The sequence below is a fragment of the Microtus oregoni genome, unplaced genomic scaffold (assembly GCF_018167655.1).
Source record: "Microtus oregoni isolate MIOR12 unplaced genomic scaffold, Mior012 000025F_ref0000491, whole genome shotgun sequence".
Classification (NCBI taxonomy): domain Eukaryota; kingdom Metazoa; phylum Chordata; class Mammalia; order Rodentia; family Cricetidae; genus Microtus; species Microtus oregoni.
This window is the reverse complement of record NW_024543084.1, coordinates 30,390,011-30,417,389: the sequence shown is the minus strand read 5'-3', so window position 1 is coordinate 30,417,389 and position 27,379 is coordinate 30,390,011. Positions and strand designations below refer to the sequence as shown.

Below are 27,379 nucleotides of genomic sequence, written 5' to 3'. Positions count from 1 at the left end.
TCCTGAAAAATCTACAAGATGAGTTATTATTAGACACTGACCCAGTGAATTTAATCCACACTGTGATATCATGCCATGCTGAGAGCTAAATTTTCCCTGCTGCTCTTAAAAGAATTAATGTGCTGATGTTACATGAAAGATTAAACAATATATTTGTCAAGAATTTTAGCTAGAACTAGTTTACTGTTTTGCTTAAATTTAATGGAGTTTTCTTTGATTTGCTAAAATAGAGTCTTAACAAAGATTGTATCCTCCAAAGTGGTGAATAACACTACACACAACACAGTTAAAATGCTGGAGAAAGCCTGTCATAAAATGTTAGCATCAAGCTTTGCTGATCATGTTCTATTATCACAATAACATAGAAACATATTAAACATAATAATTTTACCCAGAATAGTTCTCCTTTTGACATATCCTAGCATTTCAGTCTAATAGATAACAGGGTTGTGTACTAGCAAGAAGAAAGGTCTTCAGGAAGAACTATTTACACAGCTCTGGGTTTGGTGCCTAGTACCACCAAACAAGAAAAGCAGCAAGATATAGCAGAATTAATATAAAGGCAATCAACACTAATGATAAATACACTCAGTGTGCTTATGTCAATGATGGTGGCTGTGACAATTGAGCAGACATGGATGATCTTCAACCAGCAAAGTCCTTTACACAGAATTTGTCAAATGGCTTGAATTCGCAATGCTGTTGCTTTTTCCTTTAGCTGACCAAATTGTTAAAATAGTCTGTTTCATTCTTTTGAATTCAGTAAGGTTTTAGTGTAAATGTTAAAATTATTTCTGTTTCTCAAAGATCTGTCATTAGAAAAGTAGTAGGCAAAAAGACCATACTTGCATTACCAGGTTATGGGCTGAAATATTTATTTTTAGAAGTAATTAAGCCCCCTGCCAAAAGTTTAATTCCTTACGCCATTCTGTTTTTCTTACCAACTGATTCCCTCCAGGAAGCAGGTTGCTTCAACAGCTGAAAAAACTGTTGCTGCGGGAAAATGTATGTGGAGTCAGCAAGCAGGAGATACTGCATACAACACAAAAGTAACTCGCTCTGACTTCTGAAAGTGAGCTTAGTTTGGTAGATTGAAGCTTATTTCTTGGTCCTATGGATCTCTTTGTCCTACCTTCTGTCATTGCTGTGGCACCACCGCCCTACACTGAACTCTACTCCTTCCTCTCCTTTCATTAGAATTCCTACTGAATCTTTAGGATCCTGGCAGCTACATGCTCAGCAGTGGTGGACTCACTTATAAATTAAGAGCAAAAGACAATGAGAGCTAAAAAGTGCAGCTGAGTTTGAAGGAACTCGTAACTTAAGAGAACTGAAGTGCAATTGTGTTTTAAATTTCTCAAAGTATCTTCTCATAAAAATGCCTGTATTCATACTCTTTGGGGAAATCCTTAAATTCTTGTGACTTGTGTAAATAGCTTTACCTTAACTATGCCCAAGGATTAAACTAGGAGCAAAGATACAAGATCAATGGTACTCCCTTTCTAAGGAATTACCTGTTTAAAATCACCATGGTTACCTACAGAAGACCAAATCAAAATGTGGAATTATAGCTTTTTCTCCTACGTGTCACATGAATCTTATATAGGCTTTCTACTCCTACTTCTGTTAGAAACTGAAGAAATCATTAAGGCTGAGAAAAGATTGCTGTTGTTATAAAGATTTTAAATATTCATTGTGAAGGATGCTCACTCCTAGAGAGGACTCGAGATTCTGTGAGCTTCCTTTCACATAGAGTGATGCAGACTTTATGTAATTGTAATTGAGTCAACGGTCTGATTGAAAAGATTTGGGATGGTAAGTAAGTGACATTTTCTAGCATTTCACATAATCTTGCATTTTTCATTCGTCTAAGACTCCAGCCTATTGGGATGGTACTTCCCATATGTAGGGTGCGCCTTCCCTGCTCAGTAAGACCTCCCGGCAAACACCCTCACAAATAGAGACATGTGTTTCCATGGTGATTTGGATCCCAACATGTTGACAATGAAAATTAACTACTATTTTCTGAACAAAGGAAAGAAGAAACGAGGAAAGCTGCCCTTTTATTTGAATAAGAAAAGTCTAAAGATAACGATCAAAGCCGATTTTACATGAAAATCTTTCAAAGGACACAAGAAAATACGGAGTAAATATCAAAGATACCCATTATCCTGCCTAATCCTGACAGTTACTATTCAGACAAAAGTCAATTTGCTCATACCTTAGACGCTTGGAGAAATAACAACTGGGAAATCTGTGCTTTTTAAAGAACAGTTCTGTGACAAACTCTAGAGTCCATTTTTACATTGCTATGAAAAATTACACTGAAGAACATGAAGCACAGATTCATTTGCCTCTTAGATTTTGAAGCTGAGAGCCAAGATTGGGTGACCCCTTCTCGGTTCAGCTTCTAGTGCAGTCCTGAGAACGGCATCAGAACCCAGAACAATAATGATAGAAGAAAACGAAGAAGGCATCACATAGAAGACAGGACAACACCAGGCTGGGGGTGAGCCTTGCTTTTTATAGCTACCCATTCTTTCAGGATCTAACTGGAGGCCGGTGAAAATTACTATAATTCAAGGACAATGGCCTTCCAGCCACTTTCCATAGGCTCTACTTCTCAAGCTCCACATTTCCACATAGTGAAGACCAAGCTACCAGCCCATGGGCTTTAAAAGTAAATTTCATCCTTTAACAGTTTTACACATTTACATAATGGTTTTTTTGAGACTTTTCACTCTCCACCTTGGAGTCCTGTTTCTCAATATGTATCTTTCCTGTTTCTTTATGTATGGTCCACTGAGTTTAATGCAAGTTGCTTGATGAGCATGGGTGAGAAGTTACTTACTGGAAAGAGTAGCTTATCTGTGGCTATACCAGAAGAAAATTGTTACCCTTCTCCCAACAACTATTAATTGTTAAAAAATCCCTCTGTGACAGGTGGGGGCTCATGAGTAACACATTCACAATGCTATGTTGATTGGCCCAAACTTAGGAAAATTTGTGTGGATAATTAGTTATCATAATTTCATGAGTGCAAGGACTGTGTAGGAACATTCTTTGAATCCTGTGTTCTTGTTTCAATTGGTAACATACCCAGATACTAACAGAAACCCAAATGGTTTTTTTCAAAATTAGGCAAAAATAATTGTTTTTCTCTTGTACACAACCCTCTGCTTCTCTTCCTAAAATGTCAATGCTATTAGACATTTTTATTTCTTATCTCTATTTCTGGACTACGCTGAATCTTGTGGTATTTGTGAGATAGTAACTTGGTAAAGAATATAGAAAAATACAAGCCAGAAAATTTGTTTGATCTATAATGGTGAGAAGTTAGACATCAAATAATGACAGTGGCCTAAATATGTTAAGTGAAAGCCATTGAGTCACATGTCAACCACCAGAAACTAGAGAAAAGGCATTCAAAGAAGCATGCATTCTCTTAGGGAATAAACAAGACTTGATCAGCAAGTGCTGTTTTCACCAAACATTAGGAACATTTTGAATGAGAATGTATTTTTGCATAATAAAAATTACTTGCATTTTAAGCTAACCCTTGAGATTGTAGAAGCACTGGTGAACAATTAATTGTTCCTGGCAGTTTAAAAATCAGTGAGTACCCTGCTGTAATAATGTTCTTAGAAAGCAATTGGAAAATAATGTGGGAATTTCACATCTGGATCTTCTCATGAAATTCCATCATTAGAACATAGCAAAGATTTTAGAAAGGTGAAAATATCCATAAGAACTCCCCAAAGCATTCATGCCATAAATAGTCATTGAAAAGGATAGAGTTGCAAATAAAATTTGACCTGGAGTCTACTACTTATGAGACACTATGCTAGAGTTAGAAGACACCATTGAGAAATATCCAATATGGTTAAAAAATGGCATATGCATAGGAAGTATTTATGTGAAGTATATTAAGAAATGACAAATATATATATATATACATACATACACATGCATACATATATTACATCTTCACACAGCATTCATATCGTAGATGAGACAATATTAAGTGGGTATTGTGAGTCAGATCCTCTTTAGACTGCCTCCACTGTCAGTCTCTTTTCATAGAACTATAGATCCTCCGGGTCAACAAGATACCACCGGGAGTTAATAGATGGAAGTAGGCGGAAGATGCCCATGGCTGGATGGAGCTAGATGTTCCGCTGGTACATACTGAGTGCTCACATTTCAGTTATCTTTTGGGCTGTGCTTCTGTCAATTCTTGCAAAAGGCTAGTAATTTATTTTTTGGTAATGTTATGATTATATGATTAACTTTTGATCTTTAGAATTCACTCATGTTATACTTGTATCGTTTCTCTTTTGTTAAAGTTTTATTCTCTGTTCTCATGTCTATTTGTTAATATTTACACATGATCCTATATTTCAATGTAATGAACCTTTTAAACACATTTTATAATGGTTTGAATCCATTGAAATATTTGTATTTTATATTTTTTTCTTTTTTATTGATTTTATTGAGGTATACATTTTTCTCTACTCCACTCCCTGTCTCATCTCTCCCCAGCAAATATGATAATTGTTTTTCTGGGTCGGGGTTACCTCACGTAATTTGATATTTATCATACATACCAAGTTTATAAGCACTCGAAAAACAGAGGAATTATGATGTCTGATTAGCAAATACAAGCTTTATTCTTGATAAAAAGCTGAGTTGGAGAATAAGGTAAATCCATAGTTGTTCTATGTTTGTTCTCTGTACACAGATTTGCATACTTAGTCACTGGAGCATTGGGGTCAATTTCAGCTTTCACCACCAAGCCAGACCTTTTAATGTGCAAATGAGAGACCCCAGATTAGATATTGTGAATGGGATGGGTGGAGCCACATTCATTTCATCTCAGAACCACAATGAATATCTATCTGTGTTATTAGTCCATAGGCTATTGTAGTTTATCCCTTTCTATTTGTTACTCTGTGGTGGATTTCAAATAGCTCAAAATTAATACTCTTCTTGTAGTAATTCAAAGATTTCTATTTGTACATAGGGCTCATTAGTCTCATGGAATTCTTCTGGTGGACTCTAAGGGGCCAATGTACTGCTATAAAACGCATTTGCTTCCTTAGATAGAAATTTCCATGGTAGACATAACAGGCATGCAGTACACCAGTTTCATGCAAAAAGTAGCAAGAGTCCAGGGACTCTTACTAATTATCCTAATTAAAATGTTGGTTACTTTATAGTATATCCATAAACTTACACTGAGTAGCCATCCCAGGTAACTATTTTACAAACAGGGCTAAGAACATTAAAATTTTAAATGGTTTGCTATCTTTTCACTCATTAATGGTATTTCCCATTCAAGTTTTGAGGCATTCAATAACAGTTTCCTATTTCTGTTTACCTATAATTACAACAAAGGAGAAAGTATACCTCCATAGTGGTGAAATATGGTATTAATTTGCTTTTCTTTTTTTGCAACCAGCTCTTAGAAATTATTTCTTTGAGGAACCTTATGATGCCATTATGAACAATGAACCTCTCAAGTTTTAAAACAAATGAGGTTTACAATTATGGGAAGTGTTTCCAAATGGCAAATACAATTTGTTATGACAGTAAGGATGTTTTTGTGTAGACCCGTGTATGACTTCTAGTGTTTATGGCAAATTAAGCAGAAAATTTCTCATTTTGTACCTGTTTGTACTTTATTTAGCTCTCTTCCATCTGCTCTACAAATGCTCTTGTAAAATGATATCCTCTGGCAACCCTCAATGGAATTTGAATCTTTCTGTGTTCCCAAGGAGTTCATCTCCTCAGGTAGTTTCCAGGGACACTATCATAGCATTTCAATGAAAAACAATTCCCATTCGTTTGGAAGGGTCCCAGTTTAATAGAGTTTTCTCTCATAATTTCCACAATCAGGTATGGACCCTATGTACGCTTTCCTTTATACTTTCATACTCGGCTTTTCTACAGATTGTCAATCACACACTGAAATTTGAATGAGGGCAGTGAAACAGGGTATTTCGCAAATATTAATACTCTTCTGCCTGCAGAGCAATCAATGTCCAATAATCTCTATCCACTGAAGGAAGACAGCTCTCTAGAGAGTTACTTTAAATGAAGGCTTATATGATTTAGACTTTTAGTGAGAAGAGAAAAATTTCAAGCCCATTCATTTCATTTTTATAACTCCATGGCATCAATTAACTTAAAATTCTTGCTGGGAAATTCTTGCATTGAGGAGACTAGTAAGCCAAGTCAGCTCACCGGGATCAGTTCCCATGGGGACCACTAACAGCCATGGCATTTAAAAGAACCTTTTCATTTCCATAATCCTAAATTTTATAGTTCAGAAAATGGGTGAAACTTGCTAGGATATTTTGAATATAATATTAATGTGTTATTTTATAAAAACTTTTTGTTGAAGATATACTATGTGGTAGAGTGCTTGCATAACAAATAAGTTTGATACCCTGAATTTGATTTCCAGCATAACAACACAAATCAAAGCAAATTAAATATAATTAAAACAAAAAGGACTACACAAACAAAACTGCTTTGCTAGTGACAAAACTCTGTTTACAATAAGCTGATTATTACACTCACATACTGGTCGTTTGGTTATTACAAGTGTCATCTGTACACAATAGGAACAATGGTTTTGCATCCCCAGTTGCATTTTTCAAAACAATAAAATCCTAAATGAAATCACTACCAGTATTTGGATCTTAAGTGATACAGTGAACTACTTTCTGCATAGTTTATTCTGTCTTCAGAGACCAAAGCGTTCCACCATGCAGCAACTTAATTGAAATTGCTTTTGTACCTTCAAAGATGCAGTCATAGTCTGGTAACCAGTTCCAAACATAATTATATTAAGGAAAGTGCATTAATATTCTATTATGTTAAACTTCTTTGTAAAAAACCCTATAATCTGTATAAGCTTATGTATGTTTATTTTTTAAATATTTTATTCTATTTTCCTTCTAGATGCAATTATTATTCCTCAAATTTAGAATAACAAGTGTTGAAATAATGTGTTTGTTTTTGTCTCCTAACAGATCTTATTCAAATACTTTTTTAATGTATTACATATGTCTGTGCAATACTGAACCATAAAGAACAAAGGTGCTTTCTCATGTTTCAAGTAATATCAGGCTAACTTTCTAAGACTAAATTTAATTGTTTTAGAAATATTAACTAAGTAGAATTTTCTTTAGAAGAAAAATCAGTAAATGCCATTTACCACTCACTCATATGGCGCTACGTGGAAAAACTAACCTGTAATCAGTTCTTCCTGTTGACCTGATGTGCAACGTAACAGTATATAATCAATGAATTAAAGGAAATTTAATGTTAGGTGTTATAACTATTCATGTCTACATTTTTAAAACATCAGGAAGACTATTTCTTCCTTTTGATTGATTCATTTATTAATTCCCAATTTCCTTGCTTTACTGAATCATACTATATACATTAGTATATGTCTACAATTGTTTCCTATATTTCTTTACTTACAAACTCATACTAATTTGATAATATATTAATCCAAACATCTTCAGAAATTCTTTAGAATTATTGTTAGATTTCTGAAATACTGCTATCAAAACACTGTAAACTTTGAACATCAGGTTTTAAAATAATTCAGGTTATCCATTTATAGGATTTTATTTCCAAATACACTAAGGTGACAAAAGCTTTTTCCTCTCATCTTAACAAATATCCTATAAACTAAAGAGAAAATAAGCACCTAAAATCTATCATTCTAGAGACTGGGATACTTAAAATAATTCTTTCATTTTCTAAGTACTATTTCTCCAGGAAGTTACTGAACAAATCAAGTCTATGTTCTTGCTCCTTTGACCACATTTTTCTCAACTTTAAACAAAGTACCGTTCAAGTTCTAATGGTGGCACCAGGCAAGGGAGCCATTTGTTTATGGGAGCATTGGGCAGTGCTGCAACTTCAGCAGGGTAAAGAAAAAGCTGGTGGCGTAGAGGACTGTCCCAGTATCCCCTCTTGGAATGTGAGTGAGGTTGTCATGTCAGGATGGCTTCATGTGTCAGGTAATCTAAGTTTTGGAGGCCAGTAAAGTAGGAAGACTAGAGTGGAAAAAGACTAGAGAAGTCTCTGAGTTTTTCGTGTTGGCAGAATAGGATACTCAGTGTTGAGAGGAATTGTTGAGTTACTGGGGAAATACATAAATGATTTTGTAAATTCTCAGTAAAACATGGATATGCAAATATTGCCCCTTTGCAGATTTCCCAAATGCATAATTCTTCATCATTTAAAAAAATTACTTGAGAATCTCAGCTTGAATACCTTATCCCTCTGCTTCCAATTCTTACCTTGCCACAGCTACCTTCCCAATTTATGAACTCTTCTCTTTAAACTTGTTATTGTCGTGTATCTACATATGCACATGTAGATATAAGAACACAGTCTGATGAGTTTCTTTAGTGTTACTCATACATGGATGTCTTAGAGCTTATCAGTTAGACTGAATAACATCAGGAACTCATCCCTGGTGATTGATTTTGCCCCTCTCAGCAGCCATTATTTCCTATAGTTCTTCAGTGGGGTCTTGTGAGCTTTCTGCCACCCACGTTGGCATATTGGCTAGTGTCATTGTTTAGGTCTTGTTTAGGTTACCATAGAGTAATTTCATGGGTGCAGCTTTCTTGTTACATATGGAAAACATCGTCTTGGACCAAATGTCCTGACCTCTGGCTCTTGTAGTATTTTTGGCCCTCGTACATGGCCTTTGGTATAGGAGTTTTATTGTAGATGTGTTAATTGGGGTTAAGAACTCACATTTTTTTTCTGTATTTTAAGCAGTTTGAGTTTCTGTAATGAAATCTATTCACTGCAAAATGAAGCTTCTTTGATGAGAGATGAAAATTATTCTTACCCATGAGCACAAAATAAGTATTTAGAAGCAGCTAGGCATTTATATTGGTTCAGAAAAATGGCAGTAGAAGGTTCTTCTCCTGCATCTACAACAACTGGGGACATCTTGCCAGACTGGTAATTGTTGTGGTTCATAGGTTTTACATATGGGTAGGACTATTTATTGATTTTCTTCATGGCAACTTGAATAGCAACTTCTGATACTATAAGAGCTAGTCCTCAGGGGAGAATCATCTAGATTGGTTTCAACTCAATTCCTCCCAGTCCTGTGTCCAAGTTTGTGGTATCTTCAGCAACAGGGTCTTAATGTTCTAGGAGGGAACCAAGGGTAACAACAATGTCTTGCATTGCACCTGGTATCTCCTCTGATCAACAGCTGCCAGAAAAATTCCCATGCTGACCACTGAGTATTTTTATATAAGCTTTGACTCTTTGGAAAGCATTATTAGTGCAAGTAGTAAAAATATAGCATATACATATATATCTATGTGTGTGTACACACATATAGCACATATACAAACACATAGCATATATATGCACACATGTATATAGTCTAAATGTATATATGTGTCTACATATGCACACACACATATATATATAATGTACGTTTATAAATACATACAACATATGAAATCAGAAAATAAAATTAAAATTGATAGTTTGGAAAGTATACCATTTTAACAGTCTTCTAGGGCTTATATGTTTATGATATTAATATCAGTAAATATCCTAAAATCATTGCACTCTCATTTGAAATTTAATATGAAGACATCCATTTAATTTTCCCTTAATTACAAGCTTCTATGTTTATGTTTAACAAATAATCAACATAATCTAACATTTAAGAGGTCAAAGCTCTTTAGATTTTCAAACTTTGATCATTTTCATCAATGATTAAACACTGATTTTGTATATAAACATATTCATCATACGAGTAATATTGTCTGGAATCAACAGGTTATATTTACTGATATTCATGTATGTACAAATATATACATGAATAAAATAGCAATTAATGAAAACAAGAGGCCATGAATTGGAAGGAGAAGCAGAGGTGTGTATGAGAGAGTTTATAGGGAGAAAAGGGAAGGTAGAAATGTTATATTTAAATTTCAATCTAAAAAATAAACAAGATATTCATGGTTAGATATCAAAGAGCAAAATTTAACTTGGAACCTCTTATTTTTGCTGCCTTCTATGGAAACTATTCCGCTTCTATTCCCGCTTGTGGAAGTTTTCAAATATCCTATGCTCTCAATTTTTCTCCTGAATATAAAATTTAACAATCTAAAACAATTATGTCTTAATTTATCTCCTGGAAAATTAGTCTCTAAAGTGTTCAGATGAAAACCATGTTCACACAGATGACTGTAGTTAAAGTCAGTGGGTCTCAAAATGCAGCCAAAGGACATGAATGTGGGAAAGAGCCTTGGGAGAAGAAAGGAAGTGAACAAGAGCGGGAGCCAGAGAGAACTGGGAGGTCTTACTTCAGTCAGAGTTCATTATGTAGAAAGATCCTTGTGAGAGGCAGGGAAGTGAGCGTGAGTGGAAGCCAGAGAGAACTAGAAGGTTAGATATCTTCAGTCAGAGTTCAGTATATGTATGTAGAAAGCTGTCAAAATTGTTTTCATTAGTTATTAAAATATTGAAAATTTAATAATCAACTTTGCATTGCTTATAAATAGCTATAGCAAACTAAGCTCATAAATTAAATATAAAATAGTTAATACATTCAACATTTTTTCTTTCAAATGATGTAGTTGTCATTTCTGTAATAGATTTATTTTGGATAAAATTTCTAAATTCTGTGTAATATTACCTGTTTGTACTTTGAGTAATCATTTTTAACATTTTCAATTTTGACTTGACCTCTGTCAAATGTAGAAAATTTCTATTATCACCCTCATAGATATCCCCAATCATCTCACCATGTCTACTTCGCCAAACACAGATGCTCAATAGCTTGCCACTTCTTCTTTTAGTTGGGTCTTTTATTTTTCATATCCATCTATCTATCTATCTATCTATCTATCTATCTATCTATCTATCTATCTATCATCTACCTATCTATCTATCTATCTATCATCTATCTATCATCTATCTGTCTGTCTGTCTGTCTATCTATCTCTCTATCTATCATCTATCTATCTATCTATCTATCATATATGTATGTATGTATTAGCTTGTTTATTTATTTAGGCTTTTTGAGGCAGGGTTTCTGTTTGTAACCACACTGGCTGTCCTGGAACTTGCTGTGTAGATCAGACTGACTTTGAACTCACAGAGAACCACTTGCCTCTGCCTGCTGAGTGCTGGGGTTAAAGACCTGGGTCACTGTTGCCTGACTTAATTAGTTCCTAAACATATATAATCATTTTCTCTTTCAAAGTTTATTTTCTTTCCTTCTTTTTCTGTTTGTTTATTTTTGAGGCAGTATCTAACTCTGTAGCCCAGGCTAGCCTGGAAGTCATAGTGAACCTCTTTTCAGCGTCCCAACTGTGTCAGTCACAGGTATTTCCCACCATACCTGGCACCAAGTTAGGCTCCAATTTAGAACAGCTGGCACTGTGATCATTGGTACTGTTCCTCTCTTCCTTGTTTATCACTGCTTGCAATTACTTCTTCTGTAGTCTCAACTATTCATTGATTTTTTAATCAGTCTAAAAATGTAGATGAAATATAAAATCCTTCGTATGAAATAACAGAACAGGAATTGTTCATTAACATTTAATTTTGGTACGAATCAAATTTTTACACTGAAACTGATTAGCCCCTGTGATATAAGTAGTGAATATTTATGAATTTAATTTAGGAGGATATTAATATTTACCTTTTGATTATTAATAGCTAATAATTATGTCATGGGTGAAATATATGTAAAGTATCGTTCACTCAAATAACAACTCACCAATACACTTATACTAATCTAAATGAGTGGATGGATAATGGGAACTTCAATAATGACCAGGAGAAATTTTCAGTTATGAATCTATAATACATGTGTACATACATGGGTATGGAAGACAGGTGATTTATGAACAGGTAGATCAACTGCTAGTTTCTAAGTATCAGTGATCATATGCAAGAATGAACTCTATGTATATTTAAAATTGAAATTGTAAAATGTGGTCTTCCGCTGTATAAATCATGCTTTTACTTGCAATGCTTTTTCTGTTCCTGTTAGCTATTTTCATATTTAGTTATTTTAATTTTCATTTTTCAGGAAATGTACCCAGAAAGAGTTCTGAGAGCTTCCTCTTTGCTCTCCTGCTGTGACTAAACACAACACACTGCCATATTTGGTAAGTTCATCAGTTTTTGTCTTAAAGAAATCTTGCTGACACAGATAACTACTTTTCTCATTTGCAAGTAAAGTTTTGTTTTAATTAGGCTCTTAATTGGATTTGTTTCTTCCAAGCTTTGTTTCCCTTAACTTTATCTCATTTAAGAAATGGCAAAAGTGCTTTTACCTGTTAGATTAACTCTGTGTCTTTGTATCTATTAGCTAATATTGTAATGACTCATGAAAAGACCCGTATGGCCGGTGAGGTAGTTCAAAGAGATGATGCTGTCAGGAATGCTGATTTGTCCTGGACAGACATGTTCATAATTATCATATCCTTAGTTGCAGTGAGTGAATAGATCTTTGTTTGCAGAAATGCCCTTTGAGGCTGTATTAAGGTAGCTAAACACTTGTTTTTTTGCAAAAAGTGACTTTATCTTGTTCCTAGTGTTTAGATTTTATCTTCATGCATTTAAATATTTGTCATCACCTTGTGATAATGTATATGTAGCTTTGATGTCTTGGACTTGATCACAAATTTATGGCACCCAACAAAGAGCAAACAAGCAAGGCTATTGTGTGGAGAGTCATGAATGACACCGGACCAAATGCTTCTGAAACATTCAGGTTTATAACACCTCTAGTTATCTCAAAGTTAAAATTTGGCTATTTCACCATTTCTGGAACATAGTAAGGGCAAATTAACATCTTCCACTTTATAAGCTGTTTCCTGGTTTTGTGATAAAGTTCCTGTGTCACTAATTGCTTTTTTTATGACAGACCCAGTAAATGGAGACATGCAAAGCATGTTATTTATTTTGACATTTGCAATATTTTTAGCTTTTCATTCTTATAGACTATGTCTGCTAAGCAAGACAAAATTTCTTCTCTGTTGCCACACAATAAATAGATATAGGGTCAACTAGATGAAGATAAATGCCTGTTACATTCTAAATTCCATGGGTAGTAGTTTTTCCAAATATTATTCACTGGCAAGGTTTTGCACCTCAGTATTTTCAATCATTAATGATGAGATTATCTAGTTGGAGAGTAGGCTCACAAGTTAAAACATGGTATGGAAACCTATGTAATATTTCAGCGGGAAAAGTTAATTCATAAACATACTAGACATATAACACAGGAAGAAAATTTCTTAAGTCGGAGAATTTTTTAAAGTAATTTATTTATTTGTATTATTTGTACATTGGTGTTTTGTCTGCATGTATGCTTGTGTGAAGGTGTCAGATCCCCTGGAACTGGAGTTTCAGATAGTTGTGAGCTGTCATGTGGGTGCTGGGAATTAAACTCAGGTCCTCTGAAAGAGTCAGTGCTCTTAATGACTGAGCCATCTCTCTAGCCCTAGTCAGAGGTTTAAAATTTTTTTTTATCTTAGGTTGAAGTTAGAACCTAGTAGTTCTGCTGTTTTGTAAACCCTAAAATTTCAGTGGTTATTTTCTTTTAATGGAGCCACAAAGATTTCTCATTACCCATGCTGAAGTACAATTGCTTACTTTTGATGATTTATCTCTATGTACATGATAACTATTTCTTGAATCCTAAATAACATCAATTATTTTATATTATTTTATTTTAATAAAAATATTCACTGGATGTTTTTAATGTCAAGCCCTGTGTATAAAAAGCTTTACAAAAATGGTGTTTAATTTGACTTTTACAAAATTATCAGTGACAAATATACATGTTTCTATTAGAATTTCACAAAAATCCATTTCCTCCTTCACTGAATTCACCTGCTTCATACCTAATTCACTCACATGGAAGCCTGTAGAATTGTTGAGGCTTACGTTAATGAGACCCTAACAAGAGAGAAGAATGGCATCTTTAGCTATGACCATAGTATCACTGATTGCTTTGAGGTTCTGTGGTCTGGGAAGCTATATAAAAATCTGAAATCCATGAAGAAGAAAAAATGAGAGTGTGATGAAATTCAGCAGTAATGTTTCTGAGATTTTTCCTCTTTTAAAGAAAGAGACAGAATAATTCCACTTGTAAAGTAAACATGACATAACGAAGCACAATTTTCCATGTTTATGATAGGATTATAGAAAAACCACCTCTTACTTTGTAGTGACTTAAAAATACAAACATTGTGTGTGAACAGATATCTCACATATGTAAGAACACACACTGCTTTGTAGAGGACCTGAGTTTGGTTGCCAGAATTCATGCCAAGTGGCTCAAATACACCTGTAGTCAATTTTAAGGGTATCATTTGACTCTTATCTAAGCATCCCCTCTCACACATGCAAATCCATATAATTAGAAATAGGTAAATCTTTTAAAATAATGACAGCATAGGCAATAAATTCTAAGCTGTTCAACTCCTCCTCCACCTCTTCCTCCTACTCCTTCTTCTGGTTTGTATCTTTGGTTTTTCAAGACAGGTTTCTCTGTCTTTGAGCCTGTCCTGGAACTAGCTCTTGTAGACCAGGCTGGCCTCAAACTCACAGAGATCCACCTGCCTCTGCCTCCTGAGTGCTGAGATTAAAGGCATGAACCATCACCACCCCATCTAGGTTGTTGAATTTTTAAGCACTCAAATAATTCAAGATAACAATTTGTAAAGACTTTCTTTTAAAAAAAAAATTATTCTTTCTCCACCCATGTCTGTCTATTTCTGTGTCTCTCTGCCCCCCGTCTGTGTGTGTGTGTGTGTGTGTGTGTGTGTGTGTGTATGTACATGCACAAATATGTTTATGTGTTTATATGTGTGCATTATGGTCAGTTTGCTGGCTCTAAATTCCCCTTGACTTTTAAAATAAAATACATCTTATCCTGAAGAATCATTTGAAGAAAAGATACTAATTAATTCAACCTGAGATCTTCTAAGCTTAAGAGTATATTATTTCAGTTCTGTAAGGTGTTATTTGCTCATCATGTTAAATGGTATTGGCCTTGATTTTTTTTTTCAAGTCAAATCAGGATTGCAGTATAGTTACTCTGTAACTGTCCACAAAATCTTAGCCTGTTTATTCCAAGTATCATTCATATTCAAACCTGTGGATAAGAAAATCAAGGTGAATGGGTGAACTGCTACAGATATTCTCATGATGGGTGTAATCCAATTAGGGGCATGAAATATCAACAAGTCTTAGACAGATCCAGAGAAGGGAGTGAATGAGAAGTGTGACAAAACATCTTATTAGCTATGGTCTCCATCAATTAACCCTCCATCCCTAATGAATACTCAGTATGGCTGTCTCTGAGGGTTTAAGGGTGATCAAAGGAGACCCTTGGCTTCTGGTAGGGGGATTTCTTTGGGAGCTACAACAATTTTATCTGGTTAGAATCAGTCTACTCAAGTGTGTTATTATCATTAAAAAACAGCAAAACCAGCTCTCTTCTTGTTGTTTTTTCCTAAAGAAGAGTCTATACCTCCCAAGGAAATACCTTAAAAAATGGATTATTATTCTAGTGTTTAGGCAATGAATTGTTTGGGCTTAGAAATATCTATTTTCTAGCTTATGTCGCTAATTGTTATACAACATCCCTTGCTTGAAATTAAATAGGTACTAAATCAACATTTCCCCAGTTACTTTAATTTGATAAATTAAATTACATTACAATTTATGCTAAGAATTTCAAAGAACAAATAATGATGCAGAATTTCATTACTGCTTCTAAAACTTTTTTTCTTTTTTATATTGGGCTATAAATTTTTCTATGTTCCCTCTTCCTCCCTTCACCCCTTTTACCATTTCCCATGACCCTCACATTCCCAATTTACTCAGAATATCTTGTATTTTTCTCTTTCCTATTTAGATTCTTGTATGTCTCTCTTAGGATCTCCTTTTTGTCTAAGTTCTCTGGAGTTGTGTTTTGTAGGCTGCTTTTTCTTTACTTTATGTTTAAAAGCCACTCATTCTTGTGGGTCAATGGTCTTTTATCCTGTCACTTCTATTATTTTAATAAAACACTGATTGGCCAGTAGCCAGGCTAGAAGTATAGACAGGGCGATCAGGCAGGAAGTAGAGGCAAGGCAACAAAAACAGGAAAAATGCTGGCTGGGAAGTAGAAAGTTTAGTCTGTAACTGTCACCCAGATACAGAGGAAGCATTTTCATGCCTCTCTGATATAGGTACCAAGCCACATGGCTAACGCAGTCAAGAATTATGGTTAAGATGTAGAAATAGTTAATAAGAAGCCTGAGCTAATCCACCAACCAGTTTATGATTAATGTAGACTTCTGTGTGTTTCTTTGGGACTGAATGACTGAAGGACTGGGCAGAAAAGAAACCTCAGTCGACAACTTATGAGTGAGTGCATTTTATTTGTCTTTCTGAGTCTGGGTTACCTCACTCAATAGGATGTTTTGCCTGAAAATTTCAAGATGTTATTATTTTTACTACTGAGTAGTACTCCATTGTAGAAATGAACCACATTTTCTTTATCTGTTCTTAACTTGAGGGGCATCTAGCTTGTTTCCATGTTCTTGTTACTATGAATAATGCTGCTATGAATATAGTTGAGCACATGTTCTTGTGGTGTGATTTGAGTTTCTTTTGGGTATATACCCAAGAGTGGTATTGCTGCATCTTGAGGTAGATTGTTTCCTAATTTTCTGAGAAATTGCCATACTGATTTTCAAAGTGGCTGTACAAGTTTGCACTCCCACTAGCAATGGAGGAGTGTTCCCTTTACCCCACACCCTCTCCAGCATAAGTTGTCATCAGTGTGTTTGATCTTGATCATTCCAACAGGTTTAAGATGGAATCTCAGTGTTGTTTTGATTTGCATTTCTCTGATGGCTAAGGGTGTTGGGCATTTTCTTAGGTGTCTTTCAGCCATTTGAGAGTTCTCTGTTTAGGTCTGTGCACCATTTTTTACTGGATTGTTTGTTCTATTGATGTCAAGTTTCTTGAGTTTTTTGTATATTTGGAGATCAGCCCTCTGTTTGATATTGGATTGATAAAGATCTTTTCCCATTCTATACGCTGCAGTTATGTCTTGATGACCTTTGCTTTACAGAAACTTCTCAGTTTCAGGAGGTCCCATTTATTAATTGTTGCTCTCAGTTTCTATGCTACTGGGATTAAAATTAGGAAGTGATTTCTTGTGCCAATGCATTCAAGAGAACTTCCCATTTTCTCTTCTATGAGATTCAGTGTGGTTGGTTTTATATTGAGGTCTTTGTTCCATTTGTACTTGAATTTTGTGCATGGTGATAGATATGAATCTATTTTCATTCTTCTACATGTTGATATCCAGTTAGGCCAGCACTATTTGATATATGTGCTTTCTTTTTTCCATTTTATCTTTTTTGCTTCTTTGTAAAAAATTAAGTGTTCATAGGTGTGTGGATTGATATCCACATCTTTAATTTGATACCATTGGTCCTCCTGTCTGTTTTCATGCCAATACCAGGCTGTTTTTCTTACTGTAGCTCTATTGTAGAGTTTGAAGTCCACTATTGTGATATCTCCAGAAGTTTTTGTTGTTGTTGCTGTATAGAATTGTTTTGGTTTTCCTGTTTTGTTTCTGTTTTTCCATATAAAGTTGAGTATTGTTCTTCGGAGGTCCATGAAGAATTGTGTTGGGATTTTGATTGGGATGAAATTGAACCTGTAGATATCTTTTTGGTAAGATTACTATTTTTATTACGCTAATTCTACCTATGCAAGTGCATGAAAGATCTTTCTATATTCTGGTGTCTTCTTCTATTTCTTTCTTCAAAGACTTAAACTTCGTGTCATACATGTCTTTCACTTGTTTGGTTACAGTTGCCCAAACATATCTTATGTTATTTGAAGCTATTGTGATGGGTATTGTTTCTCTGATTTCTTTCTTGACAAGTTTATCATCTGTAGACAGGAAGGCTACTGATTTTTTAAATTAATCTTGTATCCTGCTACATTACCAAAGGTGTTTAAGAGTTGTAGGAATTGCTTGGTAGAATTTTTTGGGTCACCTAAATATACTAGCATATCATATGCAAATAGTGATAAAAGTCTTAGATAAAGCAGGGATACAAGTAACATACCTAAACATATTAAAGGCAATATACAGCAAGCCAACATCCAACATCAAACTAAATGGAAAGAAACTCAAAGTAATCCTACTAAAATCAGAAACAGGACAAGGTTGTCCACTCTCTCCATTTTTATTCAATACAGTAATTAAATTTCTAGCTAGAGCAATAAGAGAACAAAAGGAGATCATGGGTATACATATCAGAAAAGAAGAAGTCAAACTCCTAACTAATCTTGTAGGATTATTTAGGATAAAAGTGACTCTTAATAATTATAATGCAAATGAATGAAATTTATCCATATATGCACTTTTGTGACTATAGAAACTGCTTATAATAGATCAAACTCTGGATAGTAAATTTAACTTGTCATTCCAGCTCTTTGGGAGATTCACTAGCTACAGGCTAAAACAACAAGTTCTTTGCAAACCCGAGTTACATAGGGAGACCCTGTCTTAAAAAATTCTTCCCCAGCTAAAATAATGATGTTTAACAACAGAACTAACATTTCGTGCATGTCCCATTTTTAGATCTATTTGTCACTGCCTTTTGCCATGCGTTGTTTTCTTTATATAACTCTCAAGGTATTTGGGGACAGGTGCCAAAAACTGTTTACTATAAAAGAAAAACACATAAGACACCAAAACCCATTCATAAGTTATGCACCATAACAGCAGAGCATAACATCGGACAGATGCCAAGTTACATCAAAATCAGACTCACAAAGAGATGTGCTGGGAGATGTCCTGTAAGCTTGGAATCTCCTTGTTTACTAGAGGAGTACTAATTTGTAGATCTCTCTCTCTCTCTCTCTCTCTCTCTCTCTCTCTCTCTCTCTCACACACACACACACACACACACACACACACACACACACACACACTTATGAGGAAGATGCTGATACATTTGAAATATGGACTTATATTCTATTCTCAATAGCAGCTTTGAAAACTACTGGGAAGATCTGCTGCCTGTGGTTTGGCTTATTGCCACAGGTAGAGACCCTGAAACAAATTTATAGGCACTTGCTAAAATGAGAGTTGATTGTCTGAATATCTGAACACTCAGAATGATTCACAATTGTCTCCATTTAAACCCTTGGGCATTGAAAGAGAAAAATTTAACAAAATCAAAACCATTAAATTTTCTATTTCAAAGATTTAAAAAATCTTAAATATTCTTGATATTATAACTTCAGGGAAATATGAATAATGTTTTCTTTTCAATAATCCCTTTTTGAAGGGATTGTCTTTGCATGTGACTGTCTCTAATTTGTTTCCCCTGTATAATTAATAACAGTGACTTTCTGTGTCATTTGCCTTACTGATCGCATTAACAAATCTGCCTTTTGTTCTGCTCTGAGTTGATATTGAAATGTTTTATGCACCATTGCTTCTTAATATATACCAGACAATTAACTCTGTTATAGTTGCTTATATAGGACAATATCTGAAACCACTAAAGGAAATAACATATCTCAAAATGGCTTTGTTTTTCTAAGATCATCTTCAAGATGAAAGGTATTTTGAAAAGGGAATCCATGACATTTAAAAAATTGTATAGGATATCATATAGATCGGCAGGAAATATTTTTGCATGTACTCTCAAGTATCCATAATATCAAGTGTTTTAATAGTATGACCTGATGTTATTCAATGAAAAGAGATCCTGTCAACTTTTAGGCAGTAACAAAATGTGAGGGGGCATATACATACATATATCAGTTGCCTAATTATGTTCTAGCTTGCTGGCTTGTTCCAGTCTGGAACTCCCCCTTTGCTATTCTGTTTCTTGAAGATTGAGTTCCTTGCACAAGCCAGACCTTTCTACTCATGCAGCTCGGAAATACCACTCTCCATCTCTCTGTTCTATTTTGTGGCATCTGAGAATCAAAGCACAATTGATGCCAAGTGCAAGGGTTTGACTGTGCTCTGATGATTGCGCACACAGACAGAACTGTGGTCACATTTCAGTCACTGGCTATGTCAAAGGCAATCTTTTCTGCTTAGCAATGTTGAACAGAACTCTTAGTTCTTTAGAGGCACAGAGAGGACTACTTATTTCGTGGACTATTTACATGGCGTTTAAAGTGTTAGCGTTAGCAGCTAGCAGTTCAAATCAAAGTGGTTATATGTTTTGGTACAGTCCTTATCATGTTCTTAGTCAGAAATAGTTGGAGCACAGAGACAGAACTGCAGACACAGCACTTTACTGTGCCTGAACTGATCTTGTAAATACCCCATTCTTCTATCAAGTGGCTAGGGACATTGTCTATGATGCTAGCTGTGTGTGAGACAGATACAGGAAAGAGGACATGTGTGCATGTGCACACAAGTGTCTCTGTGTGTGTGTGTGTGTGTGTGTGTGTGTGTCTGTCTGTCTGTCTGTCTATCTGTCTATCTGTGTAGGCATATGTATCCCTTTAGGTATGCCAGGTGTCTTCTCAATCATTTCTCCACTCCATTACTTTTAAGAATAATTTTATATTAAATTATGAACATATGTGAGTGAGGTGGAGTGTGTGAATGTGAGAGCAAGTGTGTCTAGACAAAGGCATAGATACTCTGTAACTGGGGTTGCACACAGTTGTGAGCTGTCTGATATAGGTCCTGCGGATCTGAATTCAAATCATTGTGCATGCATGGCAGATTTTTTACTGACTGAGCCAGCTGTGTAGGCCTCAAATATAAATCTTTTGATCTAAAATATACGGCAGTATGGTAGAAGACTTCGGTGTAGTGTGAACTCAACTAGAAGCAGAGTCAAATGATGACCTTCCACAGTTCCTTCTCATCTTTTGAAATAAACATTTTCAGTAACTGTATTTTCTGGATCCAATTTTAGGTCATCATCTGGGCTGGAACTATTGCCTCTTATTCATTGTTTTCCACGATTAACTGATAATTAGATTACTATAACTCATCCTTCTTACTTGCGTTGTCTTACATGCAATTAATTTTGTTATTTCCCTTCCCACCCCACCAGTCTTTCTTTTTATACTTTCATTACTAGTATTCTTCTACTTTTCTTTTCTTATATCCCCACTCCACTGTTTTCCCTAAAGCCTTATTTGGCTCACTCTCCTAAACTCCTTCCTAATTTCCTGTTCTTTGACAATATTTATTCTATCAGGATACGCATAGTTAAAAGAGTTTAGGATCTACATCCTAGAGCTTGTGGTATTTATCTCTCTTAGCTTGGGCTACCCATTTAATCTAATATTTTCCAGTTCCTTCCATATTCCCACATGCTCATAATTATGTATTACTTTAAGGATGAATAAAATTCTACTATGTATACATATGTACCATATTTACATTATTCAGTCATATGTTGATGGACACCTAGACTACATCTATTCTTTGGAATTGTGAACACAGCAGCACCAAATGTGGATATGAAGGTGTTCCTGGAGCAGGAGATTGGGTCTTTTGAGATATGCCTAGCAGTGCATAGCTGAGTCCTATGGTCATTCTAGTTTTAGATTTCTATTTGTGTTTTAGAAGCCTCCACACTCAAGAACAATGGCAATGGGTTTTTGATACTACTGCACGTACTGGCTTTGTGGGAGCCTAGGCAGTTTGGATGCTCACCTTACTAGACCTGGATGGAGGTGGGCGGTCCTTGGACTTCCCACAGGGCAGGGAACCCTGATTGCTCTTTGGGCTGACAAGGGAGGGGGATTTGATTGGGGGAGGGGGAGGGAAATGGGAGGTGGTGGTGGAGAAGAGACAGAAATCTTTAATAAATAAATAATTAAAATTTTAAAAAATCACAGAGGTTGGAACGGTTCATCTGACCCCCGGTGACCATATTTTTATTTGTTTTCCTTTTCAGTTATCTGTTTGCATTTCATCAGCATATGTTCTAATGTCATATTTTCAAATTCCTTATATTTCTGCAAATAAGTGATTTATTTTTAAAAATAAAAAAAGAAGCCTCCACACTGATAACCATAATGGTCAATCCAATAAGGAGGAAGTGTTCATCTTTCCCCAGGTATTCTGCAGCATGTTCTGCCAATTATTTTCTTGCAGCTGGTAATTCTTACCAAAAAAAAAAAGTGAGGTATAATTGTCAGGTACTTTTAATTTTCACATTTCTGATGGCTTGATTTGCTGAGAACCTATAAAACATTTATTGGTCATTCATATTTCTTTGGAGAACTGTCTGTAAATTGCAATGGATATTTTATGGACTGGAAGAGGTCAGTTTTTTTCTGTACTTTTGTATGTAACACTTCCAACAAAAGTATAGCTATCAGGTTTTATTCCATTCTAACACATATGTCATTTAGAATCAGGTTAAAGATTTTCATCATCTTGTGGTGAAAAGTTTAAAAATATTTATTTCCTTGGTCTTGTGATGTAGAATACATTTTCCACATCTGATCATCCTATTTTAACTTGGTACCCATTGATTAATGACTCATTTCTCTGGCACACCACCCTTCTTCTTTATTTTAATCCATTCATCAGCCAATAAACTCTTAGATTGCATCTATTTCTTTGTTATTGTGGATAACAAAACTCCCTCAATGAAAATGGGAGGGCAGACACCTGTGAATGTTGATTTTGTTACTTTTGTTACAGACTTCAAAGTGTAATTGTTAGATAATAGACCTTTATGTTTATCAATTAATAATACTTTGGCTTAAATTTAATACCAGCAATTTTGAAGTTGTGATACGTGTAATTTCTGGTTGATAAAATGTATAGTCATCAATTTAAAATAATGTTAATAATGAACATAATTGACATATGATATTAAATGAGTTTTAATGGAAATAATATCATTCTTACCGATAGTGCTATTGTGGTTTGTTGAGAAATTTCATAATTAAGAAATGTTAAATTTTATTCATAAAAGTAAAATAAAAATTATCTATTTCTCATTATTATGTACCAGTCCTCTTAATTTAATTCATGAATGCTATGAATGGGATCTGTATCAAGAATAGCAACTCTCCTTTGGAGTCACAACCCAAACATGTCTTGTAATTTTAGTGCTACATGTCCGGGAAACATGTCTTGGAATTTTAGTGCTACACGGCAAGTTATCCTGACCATCTCCCCTGTTGTTGTCTTTATGTATGCATACTTTTAAGGTCGAACTCACAATGAGCACAATTTCATGAGTTTTCTATAGAGATTAAAATTCATGCTACCACAAGAGTTGGCGGTGCAAAATTGTTCCAGGATCTCTGGGGTCATCCTACTTGCTGTGAAGCCTTCATGGGCTCCTTCACAGTTTAGAGACAAAGCAAAATAAGCACCATTCAGGATCCCAAGAGTGGCATTTCTTTCTATGTGTGTCATGATTATAGCGCAAAATAATCTTTTTCTTGAATTAAAATTCAGAATAATAAATATGCTATTAAAAGGATATTGCCATATGGGCATAATATGAAACAGTATTAAATATTAGAATAGAATGCTAAATTCCGTGCATTCTGATTTTAAATTTTGCTTTCTGTAGCTGTGGCTCATTTATGCTTTGTGTGACATTATTATTTCTTGTATAATCTTCAAAAAAAAAGCAAGGCTGTAGAGGCACAAGCTTGATGTCTTTATCCTATTCTTTTTCAGAATAAGTTCAGAAACAGAGATGAATGCTTGGTAATTGACTTATAGTAATAGAAACCATTAATAATTAATAATTAATACATGAATCTATTTTAATTGTTTTATTCCATAACATGTACAATTACATTTATTTAAACACAATGACAGTCATTACAAATTTAAGCTTAATTGGCTGACAGGGAGCTTGAAGAATGGAAAAAGTCTTTGCCAACTATATGTCTGATAGAAGATAAGAATCTAGAGAATGCAAAAAACTAAAAAAACATTAAATACTGAGAAAATGAAAAAATAAATTGAAAAATGGGCTATAGAACTATACAGAAAGTTTTCAGAAGAAAGACAAATGGCTAAGAAATATTTTTTTTTTTTAGTGTCCACCATCCTTAGTTAAGAGGTCAGTGCAAATTAAAACTACTCAGAGATTTCATCCTAATCAATTCAGAATGGCTAAGGTTAAGAAAATAAGACAATAAACACTGGTAATAATGTAGGGTAATAGAAAAGTCATGTATTATTGGTGGAATGCAAATTGATCCAGTCACTATGGAAACCACTGTAGAAGTCTCTAAATCAATAGCCTACCATTTGATCTAGATAAGCTAATACTGGGCATGTTCCCAAAGGACTGTATTTCCTTCTAGAGAGAGAAAGATGTCAATTCATGTTCGTAATCCTCTTTTCAAAGTAGCTAGGATATGGGAAACAGCCTAGATGTCCTTTAACTAATGAGTGGATAACAGAAACATGATCCTGATTCACAATTATGTTCTATTCCATTGTAAAACAATGAGCATTTCTAAAAGATGGATGGAAATACTGAGTGAGATAACACCTGACCCAGAAAGAAAATTGTTGCATGGTCTCACTAATGTGTATCTTAGCATCGAATATTTAACTTTGTGGATTAAACCTAGAGTATCGGTAGAATTCAGGAAACTAGAAACGGGCCATGGGCATGGCAGGTAAAGAAAGATCTTTAAAAAGTAGTGTCAGAGGAACAAAGGTGATCGGAAGAGAAACAGCATCAAATGAGGAGCAAATGTTCACATGGGAACAGATATAAAATAAAGAAGAGGAAGGCCTGGAAGAATAACATTAAAGATGCTTGAAATGCCATATAGAATTTTTATCATTTTATAAAATATATATTTAATATATAAGATATATGTATATAAACATAAACATATACATGTGTGTGTGCGTGTGAATGTATGTGTGTGTTTCTCAATTCAAATAGAGCATCACGGAAAAGGGTTAAAACTTTTCCCCAGAAATCATAGGTTGTCAAATCAAATGTCCCTTGAATTGTTGATTATGGATGGCCTTGAGATCCCTAAGTAATACATGTTATCTTTATTGTTCTTGGTCTCCCATCTGAACTTCATAGGCAGGCCCTATTGCTAAAGGTACTAAGAAGGAAGATTTGTTGCTGATAGCTACTTTTCATACTACCAAAAGATGCCAAATGAGTTTTTTGTGATGAGTTAGGAGGTCATCATTAAGGTCATTATTAAGCTATGAAGCTGCAGCAATGGAACAGTGTGGCCAAGATGTGACCATGGATTGAAATCATGGTGATACTATATATAAACCAATCACTTTCTTTTAGGATTTAAGACTCCATCTAACTGGAAGACATAAGTGTCTGGACCTATAGATCTGATGAAGAACTGATGGTTGAAGAACCCCCAGGGCCCAGGGGAGAACCTAAAGGGATTCCCTGCAGCTGTTATAAAGGAAAATTACCTACACAAAGAGATGAGGATGGAAATCTGGTGTAGATTGACTTCGTCAACCTGGATTATGATGTAGGAAGGTCATCTGTCTATGTGTTAATTTCATTGGTTAATAAGGAAACTGCCTTGGTCTTTTTCTAGGCCAGCCCTTAGGTGGGTGGAGTAGCCAGAACAGAATTCTGGGAGGAAGAAGGCAGTGAGGCAGACGTAATGAAGCTCCAGCCCAAGATGGATGCGGGTTAGAATCTTCCCGGTAAACCACCACCTTGTGGTGCTACGCAGATTAATAGAAATGGGTTAATCAAGATGTGAGAGTTAGCTAGTAAGAGGCTAGAGCAAATTGACCAAGCAGTGTTTAAAAGAATACAATTTGTGTGTTGTTATTTTGGGGCAAAAGCTAGCCAGGCAGCTGGGAGTCGGGCGAGACCAAAAGCATGCCTGCTTGTCTCCTCACTACAGAATTAGACTTCAGCAACCCAACAACACATAGTTTATTTCCAATGATTTACACTCAGTACAATTTGGGGGAAAAAAGTTTCCTGGTGTAACAGAATTCCCATTGTACAACGAAACATAATTAGGCTGAAACTCAACTAGAGGAACATGCTGTTTCCTCCAAGATGATGGGTTCAAGCTACCTGTACTAGCTTAAGGGTCTAAGCATCTGACTCCAGTCATGTAGGTAGCTGTAGAGGTCATTTGAGCTATTTTCCATCTCTGGTCTTAATTGTGTGAACTTGAGGCAGATTCTGGCTCATTTAGATTATTAGTCACCTTGAGTCTTGGTTCTAAGAACTTGGTATGTCCTGGCCCAACAGACAATTCAGATAAGCAACAAGTTAATTATTTCTAATTCTCAGTTTTCTGGATAGAGAAACAGGTTTTTCATCTTTTCCACTGGAAAGAAAACCTTGTGCACTTAACATTTCTGTTTTCTCTGGAGATTTGTGGACTCAAGAACCTTAGTGCTATGTTCCCAACAGGAACTAGTAATGTATTCAGATACTCTGTATCAGATATAGTATTAAACTCTTTTCTAAATTTGTATCTCTATACCCTAAAGTTTCTTTGTGTAGTAGATGGTGGGAAACCTAGAAACTCACAACTGATCAAATAATAAGTATTAATGAAATTCTCAACCACAAATGAGACCTCTATATGAAACTCCCTTATTTCTGCCATAGATCCAGGGGCCATCATGGAAGAGAGAGCATAAGGATTGTGCCAAAGGTTGGGGACATGTGGACATGATAGGATTCATAATCAGACATCACATGGGGTTTCCTGCAAAAGATCAAGTCCATTAATGTTCTAGTATGGAGCAGGGAGGGGCTTACCAACTCCCAGCCCTGACCAGGATCCTTTTAAGAGCTTATAGTTTCTGAGAGAGCAACATTCAGTTTTCTATATGTGGTAGCCCTTGGTCGGTTAGCCACACACCAGTGCATGGCCTCATACCAATGGATATATAGAATATATATACACACAAATTGAAGTTGGTAGTTTTGTTTTTGTGTTTTAGTTTAAGAAGGCACTGACAGGGGAACTTAAAGCACAGAGATGTGGGAGCAGATTTGTAAAGAGTAAGATGTAAGAGTAGATGGTGAATATGATCAAAAAACGTTGTATGAAATTCTTAAAGTATAAAGTGATTATATTCTTAAAATGATAGCAGTCTGATACAGAGAGGGTAGCTAATGAAGTGAGGGAGATGACTTGCCCAAGGTCACATGTATGAATGTATTCACAAATGATAAACACATTTATCACACCCATGTGATTTTTTTATTATATGTATGGATGCAAGTGGTAAATGTGTGTGTGTGTGCATTCACCAATGTGCATGCGTGTGTACAGATGCACATGCAACATGCAAAGAGGCCCGATTCCGATGACA

At 35.2% G+C, this 27,379-nt stretch overlaps 1 protein-coding gene across 4 annotated transcripts in view; it reads left to right on the top strand.

Moving 5' to 3' along the window:
• Positions 1-27,379, top strand: part of Marchf1 (membrane associated ring-CH-type finger 1) — an 803,748-nt gene that overhangs the window by 243,362 nt on the left and 533,007 nt on the right. For all 4 annotated transcript variants that reach the window (XM_041674955.1, XM_041674953.1, XM_041674949.1 and 1 more), the window contains exon 2: positions 12,113-12,191. The gene's annotated coding sequence lies outside the window, so the exon portion shown is untranslated. The remainder of the gene's footprint in view (positions 1-12,112; positions 12,192-27,379) is intronic.